At 44.3% G+C, this 27,195-nt stretch overlaps 2 long non-coding RNA genes across 2 annotated transcripts in view; both read left to right on the top strand.

Moving 5' to 3' along the window:
* LOC308596644 overlaps nucleotides 1-23,230 on the top strand; it is a 37,135-nt gene extending 13,905 nt beyond the window's left edge. Inside the window, exon 3 of the long non-coding RNA XR_014012599.1 lies at nucleotides 23,100-23,230. This is a non-coding gene — a long non-coding RNA (uncharacterized lncRNA). The remainder of the gene's footprint in view (nucleotides 1-23,099) is intronic.
* On the top strand, nucleotides 5,520-12,649 carry LOC308596659. Its single transcript, XR_014012615.1, has 2 exons — nucleotides 5,520-6,025; nucleotides 12,308-12,649. It is a non-coding gene; the product is annotated as an uncharacterized lncRNA (long non-coding RNA).
* Nucleotides 23,231-27,195: the final 3,965 nt, after the last annotated feature.

Genomic DNA, 27,195 nt, shown 5'->3' with positions numbered 1-27,195 from the left:
GGAATCAGACACAGAGGCTGCAGGCTGGAAGAGAGACAGTATGTGGACTTGAGGGGAAACGGGTTCAAGCTTCAGTTTCTATTGTCTTTAAAAAAAAACACACAAACACAAACCCACAGACACCCAGATTACATCATTCTCAGCTGAGGAGCAGAGAAAGGCATGCCCTCTTACTCTTTCTTTGAGAGGTTCCCCCCACCCACCTCACATTTAGAGCATCCCAGAGAGGTTATGGTGCTGGAGGAGACTCTTGAGAGTCCCATGGACTGCAAGAAGATCAAACCTCTCCATTCTTAAGGAAATCAGCCCTGAGTGCTCACTAGAAGGACAGATTGTGATGCTGAGGCTCCAATACTTTGGCCACCTCGTGAGAAGAGAAGGCTTCCTGGGAAAGACCCTGATGTTGGGAAAGATGGAGGGCAGAAGGAGAAGGGGAGGACAGAGGACGAGATGGTTGGACAGTGTTCTTGAAGCTACCAGCATGAATTTGACTGCGGGAGGCAGTGGAAGACAGGAGTGCCTGGCGTGCTCTGGTCCATGGGGTCACGAAGAGTCGGACACGACTAAATGACTAAACAACAACAACAGAGAGGTCCAAAACAAGTCCAGAGCAGCAACCAAATAGAGGAGATGGAAAAGAAGAGCTGCTTAGGCAGTGCCTCCACATCACAGACAAATTGCTTAGACTGAGGAACAGGTTAAGAGATTAGGGCACTGCAGAAGCCCACCCCAATCCCTGCTGAGCCATGCATGCGATTCCAGGGGTCTTGGTCCTCGCCCAGGGTTTGCACCCCTTTGGAGAATTGAAGGTGCAGTGGAGGTTCCCATAGCTTTAAGAAAAGTGACTTATTCACATATTGAATTTAGATGGGAGGAGTCCAGATCTCACAGCATGGTCATCTCAAGATGACAGTAGTCCAAGGCATCTCTCCCAGCCTCCCTTCAACCAGCTTGCCCAGGTTGGTCTGGCCTCTCCTCAGCTATCCCAAGCCTCATGTCAGAGGCCCCAAACTCTTCCTGTGACATCACGTCCAGTTACCCAGGCAACCTTCCAAATCTCCTGTCTGTGTTCACAGCTCAGGGTGGGGGGCAAGACTGTTCTCTTGCATTGCCAATGGTCCTCAATGGCCCTTAATGGTCCTGGCTTCATGAGGTCATTTTGCAATTGCTCACCTCTCCAAAAGGGTATGGGAGAATGTGTTGCTAACAATGAATACCAAGATGAAGGTCTAACAGACTTGTGTGTTGAGCACCCTGCTTTATGGATGTAAGCTGTGGGCAACTTACAACTGCCAGGAGCGATGCCTCAATGCCTTCCACATGCTCTGCATAAGGAAAATTTTGGGTACCACACCGCAGGATAGAGTTTCAAACAAAGACGTGCTCTCCTAAGCCCATATTCCCAGCAAGTTTGCACTCCTATCTCAGCGATGTCTACACTGACCTGGTCATACCCACAGAATGGAAGATGGCAGGATCCCCAAGGACGTGCTCTGAGGAGGCGGCTTCAGACACCAGGCCCATTGGCAAACCAACTCTGTGTTACAAAGATGTCTGCAAACATGACATGAAGGCTGGCAACGTCAACCCTGTTGTGTGGGAATGAATCCCTTGCAGAGGACCGCAGTGCTTAGAGATAGACAGGTCGTGCATCCACAGAAGTGACCAGCGGAGAAATGGCCACTGGGAGGAGCGCAGGGAGAAGAAACACAATGGTGCATCTGCAGCAGCACAACTAGGCACCTTCATCTGCCCCAGCTGCAACAAAACATGTCTCTCCTGTATCAGTCTCCACAGCCACAGCAGGAGCTGCAACTTTCCAACAGCTTGACCTCACCCCCAAAGGCACACTCCTCTGTTGTTCCCCAAGACAGAAGGATGCCAACTCTTCCTACCCAATCACAGTGGCTTTTGGGAGCCAGCGGGAGGAGCAGGCAGCTTGGCCAATGAGGAGATAATCTAGAACTCTGAATCTCTAGTCAGAGTGATTCTGTATTTCAGGTCAGTCCTACAGACTGCAAATAAGTCATCAAAAATTGCTAGCCCACAAATACCTGTACTGGTCTCTCTAGAAAAACTTCCCTGTCCCATTGACTGGAAGCAATTCTTTCTTGCTTGGGAAAGTGGCTATTTATGTACCATGATTCAGAGAGTATAAATCTTCTTCAGAGCTTGGCTTCAGAGCCAAGGCATGTATTCCTACGTTCTGAGCTGGCAGAGTTCACAGTTCATTGGTGCCAAATCCTTTACAAACAAAGGAAGCGGGGGCAGCCTTTTGCACAATTCACATTTCTACCACTAGGTAGAAGCAAAACCTCTTAGAAAATTGCTCCTCTAACTCAAACATTTCACGAAAGCCCTATGGGTTTCATCGATGCAGACGTTTCCTCTGCAAGGAAAATGAAAGTAACATATCTCTTGGATTCTGAGAAGCAACTCCTGTTGAATTCAGTAAAGTTTACTCCTAGGTAAGTGCATCTAGAATTACAGTCCAAATCTCATTATACCATCAATTTGCACAGAAGGGAGTAGTAACAGTTCCTATAAATCATGCTCCAGCTATCTAGTTATGCTTCCAAGGCATTAAAAAACCTGTATTGATTTAGTTTACATACAGATGTATACCATGGTTCGGCTGCTAAAGAAAATAAGTAAAGCAATTAACCGGAAATCAAAATTCCCCTAGAGCAGTATGTACTATACAATGAAATATTATAGCATTCTCTGATCATAAACAGGAGAGCACTCTGGCTAGATATCGTTACCTGATCCCCACTTCTCTGAACACGTGAGGAGGCAGGGAGGGTGGTGAGATATCAGGAGCAGTGAGAGGCACTAAAGGGTTTAGTTTCCCTGAATGTGACAGCACTTGTTTTAGTGACAGGGGTGAGGAAGCTGTTGCCCTCCAGATATTCTCAGACTGCAACTCCCATCAACCCTGACCACTGGCCATGTTGGAGAGCGGCGGATGGAAGTTGGAGTCCAACAGCTGAGAGCCACAGGTTCCCCATCCCTAAGTCAGAAGATGCGTCCACTGCCTTTTGATCCAAAGATCATCAGGGCAGCTTAGTGGAGGAACGTGGGACATTTTTCAGGAGCAACGATGATCCTCTGCTGGAGCACCAGAGCAACAGATGGACTCTCCTTGCTCTGGCTAGTGATTGATAATGGAGCTTTGTTGTTGTTGTTTGGGACATATTAGAATACAGGAAGCTGGAGAATGAGGGAGGGGAATTAGACAGAGGCTGCATACTTCTTGCCTTTTTATAAATGGGGTCCCTGCTTCACACCTGCTCTCTGCCAACAATCTTTTGCGCTTCTAATCCTTTGCACTAACAGTTCAAAGTCGCATTTCAGCTGGCTTAATATCTTTGTTGAAGCTCACTGTTTTACAAGCTGGGCCCATGCAGTAAGAAATAATTGTAGTTTCTGTGTCACCTTCAAAGGTAGCGCTCTATATGGGCTACCTTTGAAGGTGACCCGGAAACTACAATTAATCCAGAACGCGGCAGCTAGACTGGTGACTGGGAGTGGCCGCTGAGACTATATAACACCAGTCCTGAAAGACCTGAGCACAATTCAAAGTGTTGGTGCTGACCTTTAAAGCCCTAAACGGCCTCGGCCCAGTATACCTGAAGGAGTGTCTCCACCCCTATCATTCAGCCCAAACACTGAGGTCCAGCTCCAAGGGCCTTCTGGCGGTTCCCTCATGCGAGAAGTGAGGTTACAGGGAACCAGGCAGAGGGCCTTCTCGGTTGTGGCAACTGCCCTGTGGAATGCCCTCCCATCAGACGTCAAGGAAATAAACACCTATCTGACTTTTAGAAGACATCTGAAGGCAGCCCTGTTTAGGGAAGTTTTTAATATTTGATGTTTTATTGTGTTTTTTATCTGTTGGGAGCCGCCCAGAGTGGTTGGGGAAACCCAGCCAGATGAGCAGGGTATACATTAATAATAATAATAATAATAATAATAATAATAATAATAATAATAATAATAATAATAATAATAAATTGCCACGCAGTTCAAGAGCACTTACTCCCAGAAAACGATTAAGAAGAATTTCAGCTGTACAATGCTAGCTAATTATGCACAGGATTGCTAAGAAATTGAGCTAGTATGTTACGGATTGCTTGCTGATGCACAGGCACCTACTTTGGGGTTGTGGGCTCTCCCAGAAGAAACAAAACCCAGTGGGGAAGCAACTTAATTGGCTGCTAAGTGGGTTAAACGCCCTGTAGAGCTGATGGAATTATATTGTCGGTTTCATCTCCTTTGGAACAGTTGCTGATCTCTCTCTCTCCTGAATGATATGCCCCACCACCGTTGAAATATTAAGTGATCTGGTTACAGCCTTCTTGGCTACCACCCCTCCAAACTTGTTTGCTATGAAAAGGAGAGGTTCATTTCTTGGTGAACCTTCTCCGTTTCCCAGGAGTACAGACTGAAAGGCACTGTGACTTCAAGAAGGCAGCTAGAGTGGGAAATCGCCACATCACAGAAGGGCCGGTGCCAAAATTAATATTTACTCAGCGCTGTGAAAGATCCCCCGGGGGAAGCAAGAGAGGGACAATGGACACTCAGACTCTTTCCACTTTCTTGTGCATACGCACGTCCAGTTTTCACTGGGATTTCAGCCAGAGTCTGAAGACCATTATTGAAGAGGTGGAAATTATCCACCAACTTTCCCCCACCATCCCCAGCTAAATCTCTCTGCCCGAGTTCCAAAGCTGTCCTGGGCAGCCTATTGTCTATCTTTTATGTGGCATTCGGAGCCTACAATGTGCTAATTGCATTAATAGGTTGTGCAATTTGCCACTATGAGATGCTATGGTTAGGGTTTAAATGAGGGTTTTTTTTTACTAATTCATGGAGGACTGGTTAAACTGATAGTTACAGGGTTATGATATCTAAATGGAACATCCGGTGCTATTTTTCTAGAAAAAGAGATGCCGGAACTTCACCACAAACACCTCCCTTGTTCTCTCATGCAGTGGTGCCTCGCAAGACGAAAAGAATCCGTTCTGTGATTCTCTTCGTCTAGCGGTTTTTTCGTCTTGCGAAGCAAGCCCATTGACGGATTAGCGGATTAGCGCTATTAGCGGCTTTTAGCGGCTTATCGTTTTATCGGATCAGCTGATAAGCGGCTTAGCGGCTTAGAAAAAGGGGGGGGGAGGAAATAAACCCCGCAGGAACTCGCAAGACATTTTCGTCTTGCGAAGCAAGCCCATAGGAGATTTGTTTTGCGAAGTACCTCCAAAACGGAAAACTCTTTCGTCTAGCGAGTTTTCCGTCTTGCGAGGCATTCGTCTTGCGGGGCACCACTGTAATGGCAATGGCTCCCACCTGAGAGGTGCTGGTGAGTTCTGGCCAAAAGAAAGCCCTGAGGACATCCATTCTGAGAAGCACAGTACATGTCAGGTGCCAAAGACCAGGATGGGGAAACTTTTTGCCCCAGTGGGCCAGATCCTTAACTGGTTCCACTCCTGTAGGCCAACTTTGACCGGTGGATGGGACAACCCACATGTCAATCACCTGATGAGATTATGTCATCAGGTGATTGATAGTGCAAAACAGTTCTAATCGAAACTGCTGCTAAAGCAGAGGTTTTTGGGTTTTTTACTCCAATTTTACCGGTGGGTTTACTTTAAGCTACCAATTGTTCCTTTGTAGCCATCTCAACACCTGCCCCATACCTGATGTTGCCTATGATGTCAGGTGTGAGGCAGGTGGTTTAGAGCATTAGTTGTGAGCACCCAAAGATCTGGCTAGCCAGTGTAGCAAACAGGAGATGGCTCCAAAGTGGATTAGATAAATTCACAGAGGACATGACTGCTCATCATAAGGGCTGTATGCTTTCTCCAGAATCGGAAACAGCATGCCTCTACAAACCAGTTCCATGGGAACACAAGCAAGAAGGTGCTACTATAATCTTGTGAGCTTTCCCAAAAATCTGATTGAGCAATGTGGAAAAGCGGGTGCTGAATTAGATGGATTCTGCTGGGCTTTCCTTAGCTGTACATCAGTATGATGTACATTTGATAAGTTATATCTCATTGGCTTTTGTGAAAACCTTGTGTGAGGTCACTCTTATTCCCATTGCACAGGTGGAATGACTAAAAGTGATTGACTTGCCTGTGGATTTTTCTACCAGATGTAGATCCCTTTTGTATATTGAACGATGTGCATGTTAGAAGCTTGAAATGTAACAAGGCGGTTCTCCTTTTCAAGTCACTTCCATTTTCCAGCTGTTTGCAGTGGGCCCCTGTGGAATGCCAGAATTTGGTGCCCCTCACCTCTCGCTTTCCATTCTACATCATAGTTGTGGCAAGCAGAGGCAAATTTAGGAATCATGACCAGGTCTGATGCACTGGGAAACTTGACCACAGAATTCTGAAGCATTCCATGTTCTAGGTAAGCAATCAGTTATCATGTATTGCCAGAGAATTCTTTCTCTATGTCTGAATAAGGCTAAAATGGTCCTTCCATGTTAGTGTTTAACAACCTATGAAACTGCACTTGATATTTCCAGAATGAGCAGTTCTTCCGGCCTTATTCTGTTTCATAATAGCTGTTCAAACATGCTCCATTTCCTTCAAATATATTCTCTAATGTATCCAAATCTGGATTAAGTTTCAGACTGCAGGGTCTTCATCAGCAATTTTCACTTTCTGTTGTGTCAACAAAAGCAGCAATATCGACAGTTTTATGTTTTCATTCTCTTTGCCTCTCGGATTTGCGATAAATCTTTCAGCGTTCTTTGAAGCTTAGCCACACTGTTGGGAAGCTGTTTTCCCCACTCTTGCTATTTTTGCAAACATATTCTGCCCGCCTGCCTTGGAAGACTGAGTTATCTGCTAGTGTTCCTGTGCAGGAATGTTCATATTCAGTAGTATCCATGCCGTTTATTTTATATTTGGTTTTCTGTCTGCTTCCAACAACAGCATCCCATTGCGTAGAATGCTCGGTATTTATACAATGTTTTTCCTAAGCACGTTGCATGCATTATATTTAATCTTTATCACAACCCTATAAACTAAGCCAGTAGTATTATCCCCATATTATAGATGGCAGCTGAGTCCTAGAAAGAGAGAAAGCTAAGGCCTGCTTCACACACGACTTTTTATTTTTATATTTTAACTGGAATATATAATGGAGAAGCAAGAAACTGTGTGTGCATCATCACAACGTGTGAAAATAATTTGTTAAGTTGGGCTGGCTCAATACATTTTGCTGCTTGAAGCAAAGACAAGATAGCTCCCTCCCCCAAGGCACATACAGAAGCCAATTTGACTGGTAGTTGAACATGGCAAAATAACAGTATCTTCCACGGGACTTGAGGGCAGCAGGCTAGCAATATAATATAATAGTTTTAATTTATACCCTGCCCATCTGGCTGGGTTTCCCCAGTCACTCTGGGCGGCTTACAACATAAAGCACAACAAAACATCAAACATTAAAAAACAAGATATCCTATAAAAGAAAACCAACAAATCAATAACACCAATAGCAACAATATTAACAACAATAATAAACATTCTACAGTTATACCCAAATTAAAGTAACAGCCAAACCCAACTAAACATTTAACCAACACCACCCCGACCATAATGAAACAGACAAACCAAAATTAGAACCGTTTAAACCATTTAAAAACCTTTTAGCCAGTTGCCCCAACCCAAGAGTTGTTCCAGCAATGTCCCAGTGGCCTCCCAGGAGCCTCTTTTAGCATAGGAGTGTCAGGGCAGGCCACATGGTACCCACAGCTCTGTCGCTTCCCTGCACCTTAGCATCTGCCACCTGAGGCAGCTGCCTCACTTTGCCTCAACATAGGGCCAGCCCTGTTGTTAGGTATACTCTATAAGAAACCGGTGATATACAGTACTGGCTTTCCAACAGGCACACCCTTGGCTTAGCCGGTTTATTTGATGTCCATATCAGAGTTTCTGTATGTTAGGATGAAACATGGCACCATGCTTTGGACAGGTTTCTCCTTCAGGCTGATTGCCATCACAGGAATGGATTTGTCTCTGACGCTACTGAAAAAGGAAGTCATCAGTACTTGTATTAATAGTGAAAAGGGAACTGATTCACTGAGAGATGCTTCAAATGTGCACTCAGGATATGGTGGTGCTCTTGTTTGTCTTCATCAAGCTGATCCGCATTATGCTGGAGTGCATAAGACCATCTTCCACATATTTGAGACTTCTCCCAGTGCCACTTGGACAATCTTATTTGGCTTCCTAAACCAAGATATGAGCTGCAGACACACCCTATTTTTAAAGCACACAACTTTCCCCAAAGAATTCTAGGAACCGTAGTTTGTTAAGGGTGCTGGAAATTGTAGCTCAGTGAGGGGCAAATTACCAGTTCCCAGTCTTTTTTTGGGAAAGCAAAGTGCTTTAAGGAATAAGCCTTGTGTGCTACCTTGCTGCTCCTTTTGCAGAAGCTGGGAAAGAAGCCAGGAAGCCTTTAGTTAACTATAGTTCCCCATTTCCCATCACATCTGAACTATGGTTAATGGCCCTCAAACAAGTCAGGATATGAAACCAACTTTAAATCCATCCATGGCATGCTTGTCCAAATGCAGCCAATGAGTCAATTCCCTCATCGGCAGTTACAGAAATAGTAATGACCTTTCCACGCACTCTAGTAATGAGACCAGCAAAATTATGGGCTGTAGTGTACACCTTGAGGGGACAGCAAGAGCAGAGGCCCGGGCCTTCAAATTCCTGCCATCTGCATCCGGCAAGACTACCAAACAGCCTGAGAGAATTCTGCCTTAACAAGAAAAGAAAAGAAAATGCTTTTTCACCTTTATTTTTCATGAAATAATTTAAATTGCAGACAGCCGCCTTGATTGCATTGGCAGAAAGACAACTATATATGCCGCAAACAGAATAAACAGTAGGCAACATGGCGCTGTGCAGATGTTGTTGTTGGACTCCCAACGCCCCAGCCATCATGGCCCAAGGTCAAGAATGGAGGAAGCTGGGAGTCCAGTCACATCCAGAGGCGACCATGTTGTCTACCTCTGATTATTCAGCATGGTACCCTCTGAATATTTGCCTGTTCTGAGCTGAGAAATGCACGATCAACATTTGGTATCGATAGCACTGCAAACCTATTTTCACGTCAAACCAGTAGGGGATGATGTTATACATAGAATTACAGATCGCTAACTCATAACTCCTAAAGGAAGGTTTCGCATAAATGGCTGGGTTCACTGAACTGTATTGTGACCTTTATGATCAATCTGAGAACCGACCTTGTCTGAAGGAGCTGGTCTAGTGTAAAGCTCCGGTGATGTTCCGGTCACGACTGCAGGACTTTTGACAATGGTAATTTAATTCCATTGTGGCTGTTTTATTGCTATTGGAGATCTGAACGGAGGGAACAGTTGCTTCTTACGTTTTGTTCTGCTTCCGTAGATGAGATGGAGGGGTGAGGGTGGGGGAGAGACGCTCCAAATAATATGAATGACAGCGATGAGTCAGCAGTTGTCAACAAGCTAACGCCAGGCCAATGAGGAATTGGAGCAGATTGAGTTGCAGCTGAGAATGTAGGTGACAGGAGTCATCACCTTGGAATTTACAGGCCTGTCAACCCAGCAAATGCTTTCTAACCACAGGAGTTTCATGTTAACCTCTACTCAGCATCCGTTTAGAAGCTGCAAGCAACCTCCGGCTTTGAAACAGAGCATCTAACTGTCAGATACCGCCATTCTTTGTACTCTCACTTGACACTTGCTTCAGAGTAAAAATCCATCGGACCACACAGTTAAACATTTAAGCTGAAATTCTATATATCCATGGGAATAAGCCTCACTTAACTCAATGGGATGTATTTCTGTATGGGATCATTAGAGATGAAGAGGCAGGATTGGCGTTTGACAGTTCAGAAAGGAGAACAGAACAAATCTTATTTGTTCATTCCCAATATTTAGAGACTCCCTTCTCAGCACAAAAAGCAATTTAAGGAATCAACAACAAAACAATTCCTCTGTCAAATAATATACATGTTTAAAACAAACAAAAACCACAAGTAGAAACATTAATTCCATAAATAGGAGTTAGAAGCTGCAAACAACCTCTTGCTTTGGTAAAAAGGAAAGCTTTTAGGAATTGTCAAACAATAGCCAAGCATTTAATCGAAAGCTTTAATTCCGTTTCCTAAGAGGGTAGCAAATGGCAGAATTAGGCTAAAGCTGGAAATCTTTGCACATTTTCTACCCATGAAAAATGATACTTTCTTGTGCTGGGTGTTATGTACTGAAGTTCTCACCCTGGGCCAGCAGGGGGATACTGTAGATAGTTTTCACTCAGGTCCACATATGCAAATGAGGGATTGAAAGTGACATTCAGTGATTGGATAGTTACAGAAAGTTGTTACAGTTGCATTGTACTGGAGCTCTATATAAGCAGGCTGGCTGAACCCTTCAGTTCAGTTCTCTTCCAGCTTACAAATAAAGAGCTGCTTTGGAGAAATCGTTGCGTCATCTGCTATGTCTATCCACTATTTAACACTGGGCATTTTGGTCCCCGCAGAAAATGCATCGGACTCAGAGACAGTCCTGACACCTGAGCAATTATGTGAACTGCTGTGATGACAGCTGGCATTTATTTCCTTTATGTGTTCCTATTCCTGTTCTCCAATAAGAGAATCTAGGCAATACGGCTTCATTGAGAGGGAAGAAAGCTAAACTGTGCTGCTGGAAAGAGTTGCTAGGCAGTCAAGACTGAGCTGCAGACAACTGGCAGAGCTCAGCCAGGAGACAGGGTCCAGCTAGTCGGGCACAAAAATTAAAGTAAAAAGTAAAAATAACATTATCCCTGAAGCCCCACTGCATACAGTGGGTAAAATACTGAATGCATTTTAGCTTCGGCTGGGGAGGGCGGGGTATAAATAAAAATTATTATTATTATTATTATTATTATTATTATTATTATTATTATTATTATTATTTTGCATGCGAAAGAATACATTTAGCAGGGGACTAGCAAAGACCCTCCTCCATTTCATTTCCCCACATTCTTTTTTTAAAAATTGGGTTTTATAAACAAGAATATTATGCAAACAAGTATAACATTAATATAAATATAAAGTTTTCTTATGTCAATTGTGTATCACAAATATAGCATAATAAATGTGGAGTAATATCTACAACTTATGGTTCATTATTAGTGGTCAATGTATAAGTTCCTGGTTCATGAATTGGTTTGAACAATTAGGAAGAAAAGAGAGGGGAAGAGGGGAATGGTAAGAGGGGTGGTGTCAGGTGGTTATGCTTCTGTTCTTCTCCTTAGTGTATGTGTGGGGTTTTGTATCAGCGTTACTTGTATGGGTTCTCTTACTATTTGCTCGTTGCGTTTCCTTGGTGGTGAGAGAGATTATGGGTAGCCTAGGGTGTGGTTGAGGGACACGGGTGGTGCTGTAGGTTAAACCACAGAGCCTAGGACTTGCCGATCAGAAGGTTGGTAGTTCAAATCCCCAGAACGGGGTGAGCTCCCGTTGCTCAGTCCCTGCTCCTGCCAACCTAGCAGTTCGAAAGCACGTCAAAGTGCAAGTAGATAAATAGGTACCGCTCCGGCGGGAAGGTAAACGGTGTTTCCGTGCGCTGCTCTGGTTAGCCAGAAACGGCTTAGTCATGCTGGCCACATGACCCAGAAGCTGTACGCCAGCTCCCTCGGCCAATAAAGCGAGATGAGCGCCGCAACCCCAGAGTCGGCCACAACTGGACCTAATGATCAGGGGTCCCTTTACCCTTTACCTTTAGGGTGTGGTTGTTTTTGGTTAGCTGTATTGAGAATTGTTTTTATGTGTGAGCGGCGTGTGAATGTGTCTTTTTGAGCCAGGTTAGCCAGATTGATTTGTATGCTGTCGGCAGATTCTTGTTGTTGTCTTGTTGGGCTGTGTATGTGATAAAGGGGAACCATACCGGGGTGAAGGCATCTTCTTCTATTTGTCCCTGTGTCCGATTATTGCATGAGTAGGCAAACTAAGGCCCGGGGGCCGGATCCGGGCCAATCACCTTCTAAATCCAGCCCACGGATGGTCTGGGAATCAGTGTGTTTTTACATGAGTAGAATGTGTGCTTTTATTTAAAATGCATCTCTGGGTTATTTGTGGGGCATAGGAATTCATTCATTTCCCCCCAATATATAGTCTTGCCCCCCACAAGGTCTGAGGGACAGTGGACCGGCCCCCGGCTGAAAAAGTTTGCCGACCCCTGGTTATTGGTTAGTTTTTCTAATAAGGCTGTTTCCCATACCATTTGATACCATTGGTCCATGCTTACTCCTGACAGGTCTCTCCAGTGTCTGGCTAGGATGTTTCTGGCTGCTGAATTTCCCCACATTCTTGTACTATAAGGAGGATCTGGAAGATTACCTGCAACTACATTCATCTGCATAGCACAGACATCTGATCTCTATTTATAGCTGCATGAGCACAACTGGAACTGCAGAGGTCACAAGCCAAGATGATTAATAGTCAGCAACTACTGATCTGTAAGAATTCAGTTGCACAGAACCAGTTTCCAACTTTACCCTGAAACACCCATGACTTGCTTAAGGCATCTTTCACTTGGCTGAGTTTGGCACCTGGCTAAGCCACACATCGTTCTTTTTTGTGTAAATGAGTAACAAGTGTTCGGAAGACGATGAGCCTTCCTTCCTGGCTAATCTGCTTCACTGGCATAAGTTGCCAGACAGAATCATAGAAGGGACTGTGAGGGTCTTCTAGTAAAACCCCCTGCAATGCAGGTACCTCGGTTTACAAACTTAATCCGTTCCGGAAGTCCGTTCTGAAACTGAAACTGTTCTTAAACTGAGGCACGCTTTCCCTAATGAGGCCTCCCGCCACTGGTGCCCTTCCACCATTCGGATTCCGTTCTTAGACCGAGGTAAAGTTTGCAAACCAGGACACTACTTCCGGTTTTGCGGAGTTCATAAACTGAATCGTTCGTAAACAGGACTGTTCTTAAACCAAGGTACCACTGTAGTATATTTAAGGATATTCATGGGGTAAATTATTAATGCAATATGACATACGATATACAATATCTTTATTGTCAATGTTCCATACAGAACAATGAAATTGAAAAACTACATAAAACATTCAAAAACCCCTAAAAACTCTGAAATCCCATTTTAAAATACAATATACTATAGAGACTCCTTATGTTGTGTTTAGAACCAGACTTGCATTTGCGTAGAAACTGTTTCTCAGGCAGCTAGTCCTGGCCTTTATAACCCTATACCTTCTTCCAGAAGGCAGAACCTGAAAGAAATCATTTCCGGGGTGCGTACTATCCTGCGCTATCTCTGCTGCTTTCTTATGGCACCTGACAGCATAGATTTGATCCAAGGTGGGAAGAGTGCACCCAATTATTCTCTCTGCAGTCTTTACAACCCTGGACAGCATTGGTTTTTCCCTGGCCGTGCAGCTCCCAAACCACACACAGAGACCATAAGTTAATACACTCCACAGTACAATGGTAAAATGCCATCAACAGGTCCTTTGAGAGATTGTTTTTCCGGAGGATTCTCAGAAAATATAACCTCTGCTGTGCTCTCTTCATCAGGTCTTTGCTGTTTTCTCCCCAGGTTAGGTCATCTCTCAACTCCATTCAACTCCAATGCATAATTAAACATATATGTATTGTGTCTAATATATAGGATAATGTATATATTATTCTTTCATGGGGTAAATCAGTTAATGTGCTACACACATAATTGGTCAGGGTCACCCAACGAAACTAAATGGTGGGCAACTCAGGGCATGCAAAGAAGAGATCCTTCTTCACACAGTGCAGAGTTAAACTGTGGCTTTTGCTCTGACAAGATGTGCCGACTGCCTCCAATTTAGATGGCTTTAAAAGGGGCCTGATTTATGGAGGATAAGACTGCCAGTGGCTGCTAGTCAGGATGCAGAATGCCAGTTGTTGGAGCACAGCAAGAGAGAATCATTGCCACTGTACCCTAAATAGGGACGTGGGTGGCGCTGTGGGTTAAACCACAGAGCCTAGGATTTGCCGATCAGAAGGTTGGCGGTTCGAATCCCCGCGACGGGGTGAGCTCTCGTTGCTCAGTCCCTGCTCCTGCCAACCTAGCAGTTCGAAAGCACGTCAAAGTGCAAGTAGATAAATAGGTACCGCTCCGGCGGGAAGGTAAACGGTGTTTCCGTGCGCTGCTCTGGTTAGCCAGAAACGGCTTAGTCATGCTGGCCACATGACCCAGAAGCTGTACGCCGGCTCCCTCGGCCAATAAAGCGAGATGAGCGCCGCAACCCCAGAGTCGGCTACGAATGGACCTAATGGTCAGGGGTCCCTTTACCTTTACCTTTACCCTATCAGTAGGCTTTATTGGATGCATCTGGTTGGCCACTGCGAGATAAACTTGTGCCATCCACTAGGGACGAAACTCAGTCCCAGGTGACCGCGCCAGTATTTTTGCATGACCCTGTTTTATCAGCTCCCAAATCCCAAACTAAGTCCAAGTCATTTTTCTGCACATCGCACTGCTCACAACAGCTCGGAACCTTCTCCAGGAGAGAAATGTCCATCTCACAAGGGATACATTCCCTGTAGTTAATGATGATTTGCGCCCAGAGATGGAAAGAAGAAAGAGTCCCTACCAGAGAGGAATGGCAAACTAAGCTGATGGGCTATGCTGAAATGGCAAAGATGACTGGAAGGCTCAGGAACCAAGAGGACAAAAACTTTAACAAAGAATGGGCAAAATTTATAATTTACTTAGGAGACCACTGTAAGCAGATGAAAACGTTAGCAGGATTTTAATATCACTTGTAATGTAAACAGGTGTTAGGGATAATATGGATGAATACAAAATATAGATTAGGAAATAATATGTAGCTGAAAATGTTCACATTAGAACACTTGGAAGGGATGGGGGATGTTGTGAGATTCAGAGAAATCTCTTTACATGGATATGTATTTGGTATTGTTATAAACTTATTTTTGTAAAATCAAATAAAAATGAATTCAAAAATAAATAAATGATGATTTGCATTGTTTTGCTGAGAGCCTTACGACACCATTTTAGTAAACGTGGCCGCCTAGCATCTGCACCGCATAATACAAAAGAAATAAAAGACATTTACCTCTGTACATCACATTGCATTAGTTCTGTGTAGATCACAGCACATTAAAATAGCCTTCAGTAAAGGGCATTCAACTCTTGCATGTTAACTCTGCCAGTCAAAGAACAACCTGTTCATTCAGCGTTCATCCTGGTCTGCTAGCACTAACCTTGCATGACGGTGGCATTATGCCCGTATTTATTATTACTGAGCATTCGTTTTGATTTGTTTGCAGGGCAGTTATATGACAATGAACATTCACACTAATTTGTTTGCAGGATGCTTATTCCTATTCTCATTAACCATTTGTTCCTCCCTCTTTTCATTTCCTTTTCAAATTACCAAAGTCTTTTTTCTTTTCTTTTTTAAGTGGCGTAGTTGCACTTAGGCAACAGAACACTTTGATTTGCTTTAATTGTGCAAACCTAAAGTCCTGCTCTGCGCTTGAAGCCTTCCAGCTAAATAGTGGCAGTGTGCAAGCACCCATAATGCATTCAGCTGTACTCCATGTTCAGTGCTCTGCTCAGAAGCAAGTGTACTGTTCTTTGACAAGATCCCAGCAGATATTTCCCTTCTTTATGCTATTAGGCTACATGTTTTATGGCTCTGTCGGTTTTTCTTTGCACAATAAGAACCTTTTCATTGCTCAGTAAAGGAAAACGACCGCCCTTATTCCAAACAACCCTAGAGTGGGCAAAACACAACTTAGCTGACCGTATTCTTCAGATTTTGAAGGATGAAACGGAAAGTAAATGAGTTCAGGTGTGCTTGCACCTTGAATTTCTTAGCTCACCAAAAGAAGATGGAGATTTTGTACATTTGAGGTGATGTTAGGATTCTTTGGCTGCAACGCTATGTGTGGATCAAAGCCAAAGGATCCGACCCTCTAGTAATGGCATAGCCACAACACAAATCAGCAGCTTAAATATTTTCCAGAATAGTGATAAACGCAGCAAGGAAAGGTTCGCCTGCTTATGTTGACCCGTTGTGCAGCTGCTAAAGACAATGAACAAGACACAGTGGCTGAGTGAGACATTGACTGCAGCTCATGGTTAGGAAGGAGAGAGCTTAACCTTGAGCCCAAGTTTGGAGAGCACCCTAAGCCAATCCTTGGTTTAGGTCAGGACCCGGGGTGGGGGCAGTAAGAAGGACTGGGAAGGAGCAAAGCTCTCTGGGATCCTGCACATCCAGCGGTCTTGTGAACCAGTTTGGTGTACTGAGCTACACAGACTGCATTCTAGAACCTCTATCCTTAAAAATGATGGCAACATAAAAACAAAATAAGGACACCATACAAGAATGACTTGAGTAGGTGTGCTGAATTCAGTGGCTTACTCCTAAGCAAGAGTGCAACCTTAAGACGGGTACGTTATTTGAGAGGGGACCTGGGATGGCCAAGTTCAGTCAAGTCTTCATGAGAGATTGCCTTGTGCCTTTTCTCTCCCCCCCCCCCTTTTTATAATTTTTATTGATTTTAAACACTTTATCAAAACAAATAAAAACATTTTAAAAAAACAAATAACAAATGACCTATATAAAAAAAACTCCCAAAACCAGTATATTTTTATACATAAGAGTTTCCTATTATGACTTCTGATCTCCCCATCGTGGGTTCTAAGTTTTCTATATCAACTGTATATTATTTATTGCCTGACTTCAGTTTTTCTAAAACATCTGTAATTTATGTGACTTTGCAGGAGTCATTCTAGGCCTGCCAAAGATTTCACATGATTACAGTGTTCTTTTAAATATAATATGTATTTATCCCATTCTCTATTAAACCTTTGATCTGATTGATTCCAAATTCTCCCTGTTATTTTCGCCAATTCTACATAATCCAGTAATTTTGCCTGCCATTCCATTTTTGTTCTTTGTTCCATATTTTCTCCTTTCCAACCTTTGGCTATTAATTGTTCTTGTGGCGGTGGTTGCGTACATGAATACCCTCCTCAAATCTCTCGGTATATATGTACCCATTACACCTAAGAGAAATGGTTTGTGCCTTTTCTTCCGCTCAGTCTGCCGATGCCTGTCTTCACAGGCAGGGGAAGTCCCTAACTCACGGAGGGTTTGAGACCCATCGGCCACCCTCACCAGATTTAGCTGGCCAGTCGAAGCCATTCCAGGGTGTGGCTGCTGTTGCATGCTGCAAGCTTCTAGGAGCTGCAGGTGAGAGCTGAGTGCAGGGAAAGGGGACCAAAGGTGGACAAAACTCCAGATGGAGCATGAACTGTCCCCTACCAAAATTGTTGTGTACTGAAGTTCTCACCCTGGGCCAGCAGGGGGATACTGTAGATAGTTCAGGTCCACATATGCAAATAAGGGATCGAAAGTGACGTTCACTGACTGGATAATTACAGAAAGTTGTTACAGTTACGTTGTACTGGAGCTCTATATAAGCAGGCTGGCTGAACCCTTCAGTTCAGTTCTGTTCTGACCTGTGAATAAACAAGAGCTGTTTGGAGAATCGCTGTGCCGTCTGATATGTTCACCCACAACTTAACAAAAAGTACATACCCTGTTGTAAACAAAATATGCCCTTTTTCCCTTATGGGGTATCCAAGAGCCCGTAGAATCCTTACATGGGTTCCCTATTGGTAGGAGAAAATAACAGAGGCCAACCAGAGAATATTGAGAAGCAAACCAGCTAGTAAGCCTGATCTTTATTAAAGCTGTTGCAACAGGATGCTCCCCTCTCACGCAGGAGGATGGAGGAGGACCCAGAACCAAGGTGTGCCTGCCTTTATATAGACATTTTAAATTCCCAGCCCTGGAGCTCAAGACCACCCCTCCATACATCATACATACATCACAGAAGGGGTGTAACACAAGACCACCCCCCCCCCCGCAAACAACATACCTACATCACAGAAAAGGTGGTCTAAAACAGAAATTTAAATGTTGTTGTTTTTCCTGTCTGCCAGGTTATCTGATAATGCCTTATCTGATTGCCTTTCCCGGTAGTCTGTCACCCTTTGAAATGGTGATTACTCAATTCCTGAGACAACGGGAAGGCTCCCTGACTCTCTCCCTCCTTGCAGAGAAAACATTGGGTCAGTTTGGGAGTCAAAATGGTTTCAGGTCGGTCTTCCTGTGCTGATCTATGTATGTGCTTGGTTGGTACATTTATGAACATTTATTATATATCGAAGACCTTAAAATTCTTATCACAACCCCATACACCCCATAGTTGTGTACACATTCACATGCTGTTCTCCACCCGTGTTCTCGGTCCAGGCAAGGAAGAGGCATTATCAGGCAGGCAAAACCACTCAGGCATGGCCTGGACAGGATTCCAAGGGCCACATACGAAGGTTGGGAGAGCCACATGCCTCTGAGGTTACAGGTGGATAGTTAGCAATTTTTTTCTGTATGCCATGAGTACTTTTAGTTGGCTCAATACTGTGGCAAAATCAAAGTCCTGGGCTGGCTGGCATTTTTCTCCAGGGCGGGCCTATTAGCCTCCCTGACCGGCTCACCTGAGGTCTTCTCACTTCGCAGTTTGAGCTCTTTGAGTCTGGCTTGAAATAATAATAATAATAATAATAATAATAATAATAATAATAATAATAATAATAATAATAATTTATTATTTATACCCCACCCATCTGGCTGAGTTTCCCCAGCCACTCTGGGTGGCTTCCAATCAAGTGTTAAAAACAATACAGCATTAAATATTAAAAACTTCCCTAAACAGGGCTGCCTTCAGATGTCTTTTAAAGATAGGATAGCTGCTTATTTCCTTCACATCTGAAGGGATGGCGTTCCACAGGGCGGGTGCCACTACCGAGAAGGCCCTCTGTCTGGTTTCCTGTAACCTCACTTCTCGCAATGAGGGAACCGCCAGAAGGCCCTCGGTGCTGGATCTCAGTGTCTGGGCTGAACGATGCCGTGAATCGGCAAGTCCTGGAAAATGTACAGATATCCTTGGCTTTCGCTTGAGTGAAGGTTTTAAGTCGATGGAGAAAGAGGAAGTTAATATTTGCCAAGGGTATCTTTGCACAACTGGGACGCCTGCCATTGTTCCTGCGAGGATGGCCATACAAAGCTCCAAAGGGTAAACAGCCAATTAAGGAGCAATAAGCAGCTCTTTGAGGGCATATCTTGTGCTAATTCATGTCACAATGAGTCCTGGTTGCTCAAGCTTATGGTCAAGGGCCTGAGGAAGAAGTCTCAAGGACCCATGAAGGGCGCAGGACAAATAGCCACCAGGATAAATTCCCACAGGCCTTTTTTTTTTTTTTTTTTACTTCGAAAATACCACTTTCTTCAAATGGGGAATTAGAATAAATGGCTTCAGAAATGGACCCAAACCTGAAAAACACGAAGGTGGTTTTAACACGCTAAGGACAACCCCAAGGTTTGCAGAAATATGAAAAAATCTCTTTTGCCTAGGGCAGAAAAACTCCCCCAAACAGCCCAAGGAGGAGAACAGCCTTTACCAAAGGTGTCATGGGCTTTGAAGACACTCGAACTCAGGACGCAAGGGAGAAACGTGCTAAGAGGAAGGCATGCTTGGCAAACCCTTACCATGATCAATTCCCACCCAGAAACCTATGTCCCCACTGTGGAAAGACATGCGGATCCAGAACTGGTCTCCACAGTCACTTATGGGCTCACTGTTAAGACCGTGTTCATGGAAGGCAAGCTTACTCAGCTATGAGTGATCACCAAAGAAGACATATGGTGGGATCAGATTCTGCCATAGCCTCCCTGAAAGTCACCAAAACGCCTCCTAATTTTGTTGGGGACTTTCAAAAGTATGTGTGTTTGCATGTGCACGCCCTCCAACCTTTCTCCAAGGAAAATAGGGACGTCCTAAGGAAAAGTGGGACATTCTGGGGTCAAATCAGAAACTGATACAGCTTCTGGGACTGTCCCTGTAAAATAGGATCTGCATGTGTGAATATATGGCATTGTTCTAGACTGGTCACATCTAGATGACTAGCTGTGATGGCCTGGGATTCGGACTCGGATGCTGAACCTGAGGAATCCCAGCCTGCACAGGAGTCCCCGCCTCCAGAACCAGCTGAGCCGGGGGCGGGGCTTGAGCCTGAAGGGTCCTCACCTGTGCTGGATCCTCAGGTACAGGCATCAGCTGAGCCTGCTCTGGCTCCTGAGGTGATGGAGGACCCATCGCCTGCAGGTGCTCCACTCTCAGCCCCGTCAGAGGAAGCTGAGGTTGCCTCTAGGTCCAGTAACCCTCCAGCCTCTCCTGAGCTACAGAGGCTCAGGGCAGAGAGGTGGAGGGAACTAAGTTCCTGCAGGAGGAGTGCTCACCTCCAGGCCAGGAGAGACGAGTCACCAGAGGATCGGGGCCGCCCTATGCCTCGGGGCAGATAAAAGCCTGCCAGCCCCAGTCCCAAGTTGCAGGAGCAACATTGTTGGTTGCTAGTTCCTGCCTGAACCCTGTCCCACTTTTCTGCCAGAGCTCCTGTCCTGCCCTGGCTCCTGCTTGCATGCCTGTTACTGACTTCAACTGACTCCCTGTCCTGCACCCAGCTTCAGCTACTACGGACTGCCTCCGCGTTGCACCTTTGACCATGGACCGGACTTGGACCTCGCCTTTTGGGTAACCCACGGGACCAGCACACTAGCTCCAAGCCAGCCATCATATGCTTGTGCATATAAATGGCCTCGGTCCTGTATACCTGAAGGAGCGTCTCCACCCCCATCGTTCAGCCCGGACACTGAGATCCAGCGCTGAGGGCCTTCTGGCGGTTCCCTCATTGAGAGAAGCCAAGTTACAGGGAACCAGGCAGAGGGCCTTCTCGGTAGTGGTGCCCACCCTGTGGAACACCCTCCCTTCAGATCTGAAGGAAATAAGCAGCTATCCTATCTTTAAAAAACATCTGAAGGCAACCCTGTTTAGGGAAGTTTTTAATATTTAATGCTGTATTGTTTTTAACACTTGATTGGGAGCCGCCCAGAATGGCTGGGGAAACTCAGCCAGATGGGCGGGGTATAAATAATAAATTATTATTATTATTATTGTGCTGCTCTTGAAGGGAAGAAAAAGTTGCTCTGAATTGAGAACAAACCTGCATCACTTCCTGCCTTTTGGGGTATCTCTGGGCCAACCATAGGAAAATATAATAGCTGGATTTCTCTGTCTTGTAGGCCAGCATCTCCCAATATATTATATTCTCCTCCGCATCGTGGGGTGGGGAGCAGAATACTGATTTATTAGGTGCTTGTGCTACTCTTCTGGATAAGCAGAAATGACTGCACACCTGGAACATGACCTGACTTTCCTCATCTGCCTGTGCCAGGTGTAGGAAAATAATATCGCTGGTTTTCATTCGCTCATCGGAAAATAAATACATGAAGTGATATATTAGCTGCGTGTGTCACTTACGGTAGGCAGAAATTTGAATAACGCCAGTGATGATGCTCCTGCAGTCTCTGGGCCTGGCATGGGAGTGCATTTGCACAGTTAAATCTTGTGTGCAAGCTGTGCTTGCGCCTGGAGGCGTCTGAATTTGCCACAGCGACACGCCTTGGATCCAATCCTTTTGGATTACTATAAGGCGCTCTGTGTGGGGCTGCCTTTGAAAAGTGCTCAGGAACTTTGACTGGTTCAAAGAACTGCAGACAGATTGATGACCAGGGCTTGTTATAGGGAGCATACAACTCCCTGCTGAAGCAGCTCCACTGCCCTCTAAAACCCGATATGGCTTAGGTCCAAGATACCTGAAAGACCGTATTCCCTCATACAAACCTGCCTGGGTTGTGAGAACTTCAGCAGAGGCTCTTCTCTTAGTCCTGCCCGCCTCACCGGCATGATTTGTTGGAACGCAATGGAGGGACTTCTGGGTGGTGGCTCCCAGAATCTGGAACTCCCTCCCTGGAGAAGCCAGACTGGCTCCCACCTTGTCCTTCCTCCAGCAGGCGAAGACCTCCTTGTTCCAACAGGCTTTTGGGAACTGACTGCTTTTAATGGAAGGGCTGGTGCTGTGCTATTTTTGTTGCAATTATTGGTATGTTCCAGACCAGGCATAGGCAAACTCAGCCCTCCAGATGTTTTTTGGGACTACAACTCCCATCATCCCTGACCACTGGTCCTGTTAGCTAGGGATGATGGGAGTTGTAGTCCCAAAACATCTAGAGGGCCGAGTTTGCCTATGCCTATTCCAGACAGACTTTATATCTGTGCATAGTTCTAATTCCATTAAAACTTAATTGTTGTTGTTTTTCCTAGGTTTTTAACAATTCTTGTGTTTTTTTCTGTAAGCCACCTTGAGTCCCATTAGGGAAAAAGTTGGGGTATAAATGAATATAAATGATAGGAAAACAGCAGGCTTTCTCAGGACTCATCTACACTAGTAAAGAAACGATGATTTGGATGCACTATAAACATGCAACAACACCAGATGGCGCCAGAGAGCAGAAAATTTTTATACACATTTTTCCATAGGGGATTTTTATTTTGTTATAACGATATAATTTCTGACTTATTCATAGTGTTTTTCCCCTATGTGTAGATCCACCCTCAGAGGCCCTACAAGTCATCATCCCTCCACCTGTAAATGATTTTGTTCTCCGTCTCAGGGGTGTGGGTCAGAGGGGAGACCTCTTGTTGGTTTCATATGTACGTGCAGAAATTAGTGTGGATTCATACCAAAAGGTAGAGGTTAGGTTATGTTTATCACAAGGGTGGGGAGCCTGCGGCCCTCAAGATGCTGTTAGACTGCCCCTCAGCTCTTATTAGCCCCAGCTAGCATGCCAATAATTAGGTTTATTTTTTAATAACGTTAGTTTATTGTTCTACCCAAAAGCCATGACAAACCCGTAGCAACAGTACGTATAAAACAATACAGTTCATACATCCATAATATGAGCCAACATCCATGATGTAAGAGTGACGTTACCTGATACACCAACAAACTCACCTCCAACTTGATTTCAAATTAAACCTCTGAATCATCACAACAATTTATAGTGATTTTTTTCTAACTCCTTTTTTCCTGACTTCTTTTTTCTTTTCTTTTCTGCAGCTGGAGCATAGTGGTCTCTGTTACAAAGCTATTATTGTCACTCAAAAGAAACTGGACCATTTCTGCCAGGGTGCCCTGGTTTATTGAACTGATGTATTGCTTCTTGAAACAACTGTTGTTGTTTAGTCGTTTAGTCGTGTTCGACTCTTCGTGACCCCATGGACCAGAGCACGCCAGGCACTCCTGTCTTCCACTGCAGTTTGGTCAGACTCATGTTTGTAGCTTCGAGAACACTGTCCAACCATCTTGTCCTCTGTCGTCCCCTTCTCCTTGTGCCCTCAATCTTTCCCAACATCAGGGTCTTTTCCAGGGAGTCTTCTCTTCTCATGAGGTGGCCAAAGTATTGGAGCCTCAGCTTCAGGATCTGTCCTTCCAGTGAGCACTCAGGGCTGATTTCCTTAAGAATAGATAGGTTTGATCTTGCAGTCCATGGGACTCTCCAGAGTCTCCTCCAGCACCATAATTCAAAAGCATCAATTCTTCGGCGATCAGCCTTCTTTATGGTCCAGCTCTCACTTCCATACATCACTACTGGGAAAACCATGGCTTTAACTATACGGACCTTTGTTGGCAAGGTGATGTCTCTGCTTTTTAAGATGCTGTCCAGAACAACTAGTCCAGAACAAATAAAATACTGTAATTGTAGTACAGAAACATTGAACTGTATCAAAGTAAAAGCAACGAATACCTGGTGCTGCCCAATTGTGCAGGTAAACAATAGCATATTTACCCCTGTTACCAAAACAATGGCGAAGTTGGTGCCAGGCAGACCTCCCAGGGCAAGGAATTTCATCAACAGGGAGCTGCTACAGACAAGGTAGTCTTTGATCTCCAGGACAGGTCAAAGGCACACATAGAATCATAAAATGATAGAATTTAGAGACAGACGGATGCCAACAAGGAAAGAACAAATCATACAATTTCCACGTGCTGTGAATAAAACTAAATCTTGCCCCCTCAATTTTCAGTCCAGTTTGAGATGTATAGGATGGTTGTTGTTTTTAACCCATTACTTGTTTAAGAGCTTATGGAGAATTTCTTTCCCCCTGTGGCAAATGTTTCTATAAAAATGTGTGTATGTGTGTGCTTGTATATATCATGGGGAAGGGACTCCCCAATAAAGCTATCTATAGATCAAAATCAGTTCAAACCCTGATAATGTATTTACAAATAATACATCTGTCATTCAGAATATCAGAAGGACTCTTGATGCAAAGAACCAATGCAGTATTTTTATGGCTGTGGAAAGCAAAAATGAGGTTTACGCAAAAGCTGATCTCTCTCTCTCTCTCTATTTCACGAAGTGCGCTGTGATAATGACATAGCATATCACAATTTATTACAGCAGGATCCTTCCTCCCAACCCCCAGTAATTACATAGGTTTTCCAGAAAGAAAAAGAAAAATATGGAATCGGTTTTCTGAGCATAATACTATATTATTATGGAGCTTTATTAACATCTTTAATCTTGACTCAGCTAAGAGGTGAGATGAGTATCTTGAACAATGTAATGTGGTCGGAATACTTCTGTGGTTGAGTAACAAATCCTGACCTTTAACCCTTGGGTAACCATGACACTCCAGGTGTTGCTGCGCTCCAGCCACAGCCAATGGTCAGAGACGATGGGAGTTGTACTCTGAGAACCTTTGGAGGTCTTCAGGTTCCTTCTCGGATAAAATACCTTGTTTCAACCCCCCAGATTTGGGATAAGAAAGGATTAATTCCTAGGGTTCCACCATTAGCTTTACTTCTTTATAGTAGAATCTTTCAATTGGTTGGCATACTCAACAAATTTGAGATATGCAAACAGATATATGATATGCCTCTTCCAAAGATATGAGATTTAAATAGCAGCTTATCTAGATGCTAATCGGCTAATGCAAAATATAGATAATTTTTTTTCAGATAAAGAACTTGCACAATACGGTAAATTCTAATAAGTCAGTTGGCTAAATCTGACATACTGCTAAAATTTTGTAGCAATACTCTCTGTCGCTTGGTCACGTTGTCTCTATCTGGCTGGCCTGCTATAAAAACAAAAAGACTGTTTTCTGTGGCTTGATTGATGACAATTCTTAGAACGTGATAAGATCCAGAGAAATTCATTCAGTGTGTGAGTCAGCTCACACATACACCCTGCCCTCTCCTCACCCCCATAAATGGGATGAGGTAAGTTCCATTTATATTGCACCTCAGTCTTGTTGCTAAAGAACCATTTCTGTGCTGCTTTTTACTGTTTTTGTTCTATGTTAAGAGTTTGTGGGTGCCAGACTCCTCTAATCCCTGGATCCAGCAAGTGTTAACATATAAACCAAGCTAGCTTCCTGTTGAGATGATCACCTGGGTGATGAGCCATTAAAAGAACAAAGAGTGTGGGAATGTTATGGGAGGCAGGAGAGGATATATTGTTTAATGATATCCTTCCTAACTTGTGTTAGCAAGTTCTATGTCTTAGCAGAGTTTAACGATTCCCCTTTAAACACACAGTGGTTTGCTTGTTGCAGGTTTGTCTGAAGCTCTCTATATAAGATTCCTTCTTGTCCCTCTTAAAAAGAATATACACAACAACCTTATTAAAGTGAATATAAAAGTAGTTTACTCACATTCATTCAGTTCACAGTTAGATCCCTGAAGGCAGACTTATGTTACAAAAGTATATACACATGTGGAACTATCCCATAAGGGAGTTAGTTCCTAAGTGACTACAAACAAGCAGTCACTTCTCCTCACACACAGAAAAACAAAATGGAGAAGAGCCGAAAGAGAGAGGTGTACTCCCTGTCTTGCTCTTGTTCCCGGGCAGAGAGAGGGCCAGATTAGACCACATCCTCCTCTAGTCACATGCAGAGGAAGTTTGTCCCAGCTCAGGAGGAAACAGGAAGTTTTCTCCTGGCTGGCACAAAGCATCCCCTAGCATGTTCACTCTAGGAATGTTGTACTTGACTGCTATGTGTTCCCCACCCCACAAAGGGAATGGGGGGATCTGTGCCAGATGTGAAATGGGTGGGACCCCTCCTTCAACTCTTTATTAGAAGGACAAAGTTTTAGACCAGAGTTTGCTGTGGCACAACCTAGAAGCAAAGCAGCAAGCAGAGAGTCAGAGAGCAATGTTGAATTCCTGTCTGAATCTGAGGTTGCAGCTACGGGAGAAGTATCCTGTTGATACTGTGAACTCCTCCACCATACGTTCAGGTTGTATGTGTGTGTGCAAATAAACCATCTATCATAAAGACGCCACTGTCTCTGCTGTGCCTCATTCGAAAAGGAAGCATGAACCCCAGGTGAGCGCATGGAACCCCAAAAAAGCACGCTGCTCGGAGATTGTGGCAGTGTGCAACAATACTTAGTATTGTATTTTATTATTTGACATTTCCAAGAGTCACTTGGACAGCTTATGCTGCTGGGCAGCCAAAAATGCAGAGTTAAATGAATGAATAAGGAGGAAAGGAAGAAAGCTCTGTTATATAAAAAATAGATGTAATGCACTGTTAGGCAAATAAGCTGTCATTTCTCTGCATGTCAGACCCTGGGAACAAAGGGAAAGGGTACGGGGAATGCACAAGGGACATTAGTAAGCTCTTTCTACAAGGGGGACAGTTTCTGTGACATATGAGAAGCAAATCGGAGGGAGGAAAATAGCCGCTGAAACATTGGAGTGAAGATCCAGACAGTCCAAATAAGCTGATTTGCCAGTTTAAGAAACGTGAGCTTTACTAACAGCAAATGGAGACCGAAGGAAAACATGTTTGTAAGTGACAGGTGGTGTTCTCAACGTTCCCTCTCTGTGTTTGTTCTTCCCCAGTTGAGTAGCTCAGAGCCTGCTTGCCCTCACTCTCTTACTGCCGCTTAATTCATAACTGCCTTATGAAGTTACTACGCAAGGATTTTATGTGAGCAAAGGACACAATGTGTTATGAAAGCCGACAGCGTTCCCGAGGACGGGAACATTTTGAGTCAGCGTCACGGTGGAGGTGGGTGGGTGGGGATGGGAAATCCCCACTGTCCCGAGAAAGCAGAAATATAAAGATGACAGGACCGCTTCCTGCACAGGGACAGAAGGATACATCACTTCAGATAACAAGCAGGACCAGAGGCT

Source organism: Podarcis bocagei (genome assembly GCF_964188305.1).
Source record: "Podarcis bocagei genome assembly, chromosome: 10".
Lineage (NCBI taxonomy): Eukaryota > Metazoa > Chordata > Lepidosauria > Squamata > Lacertidae > Podarcis > Podarcis bocagei.
The sequence above is the reverse complement of the archived record's forward strand: the minus strand, read 5'-3'. Positions and strand labels throughout refer to the sequence as shown.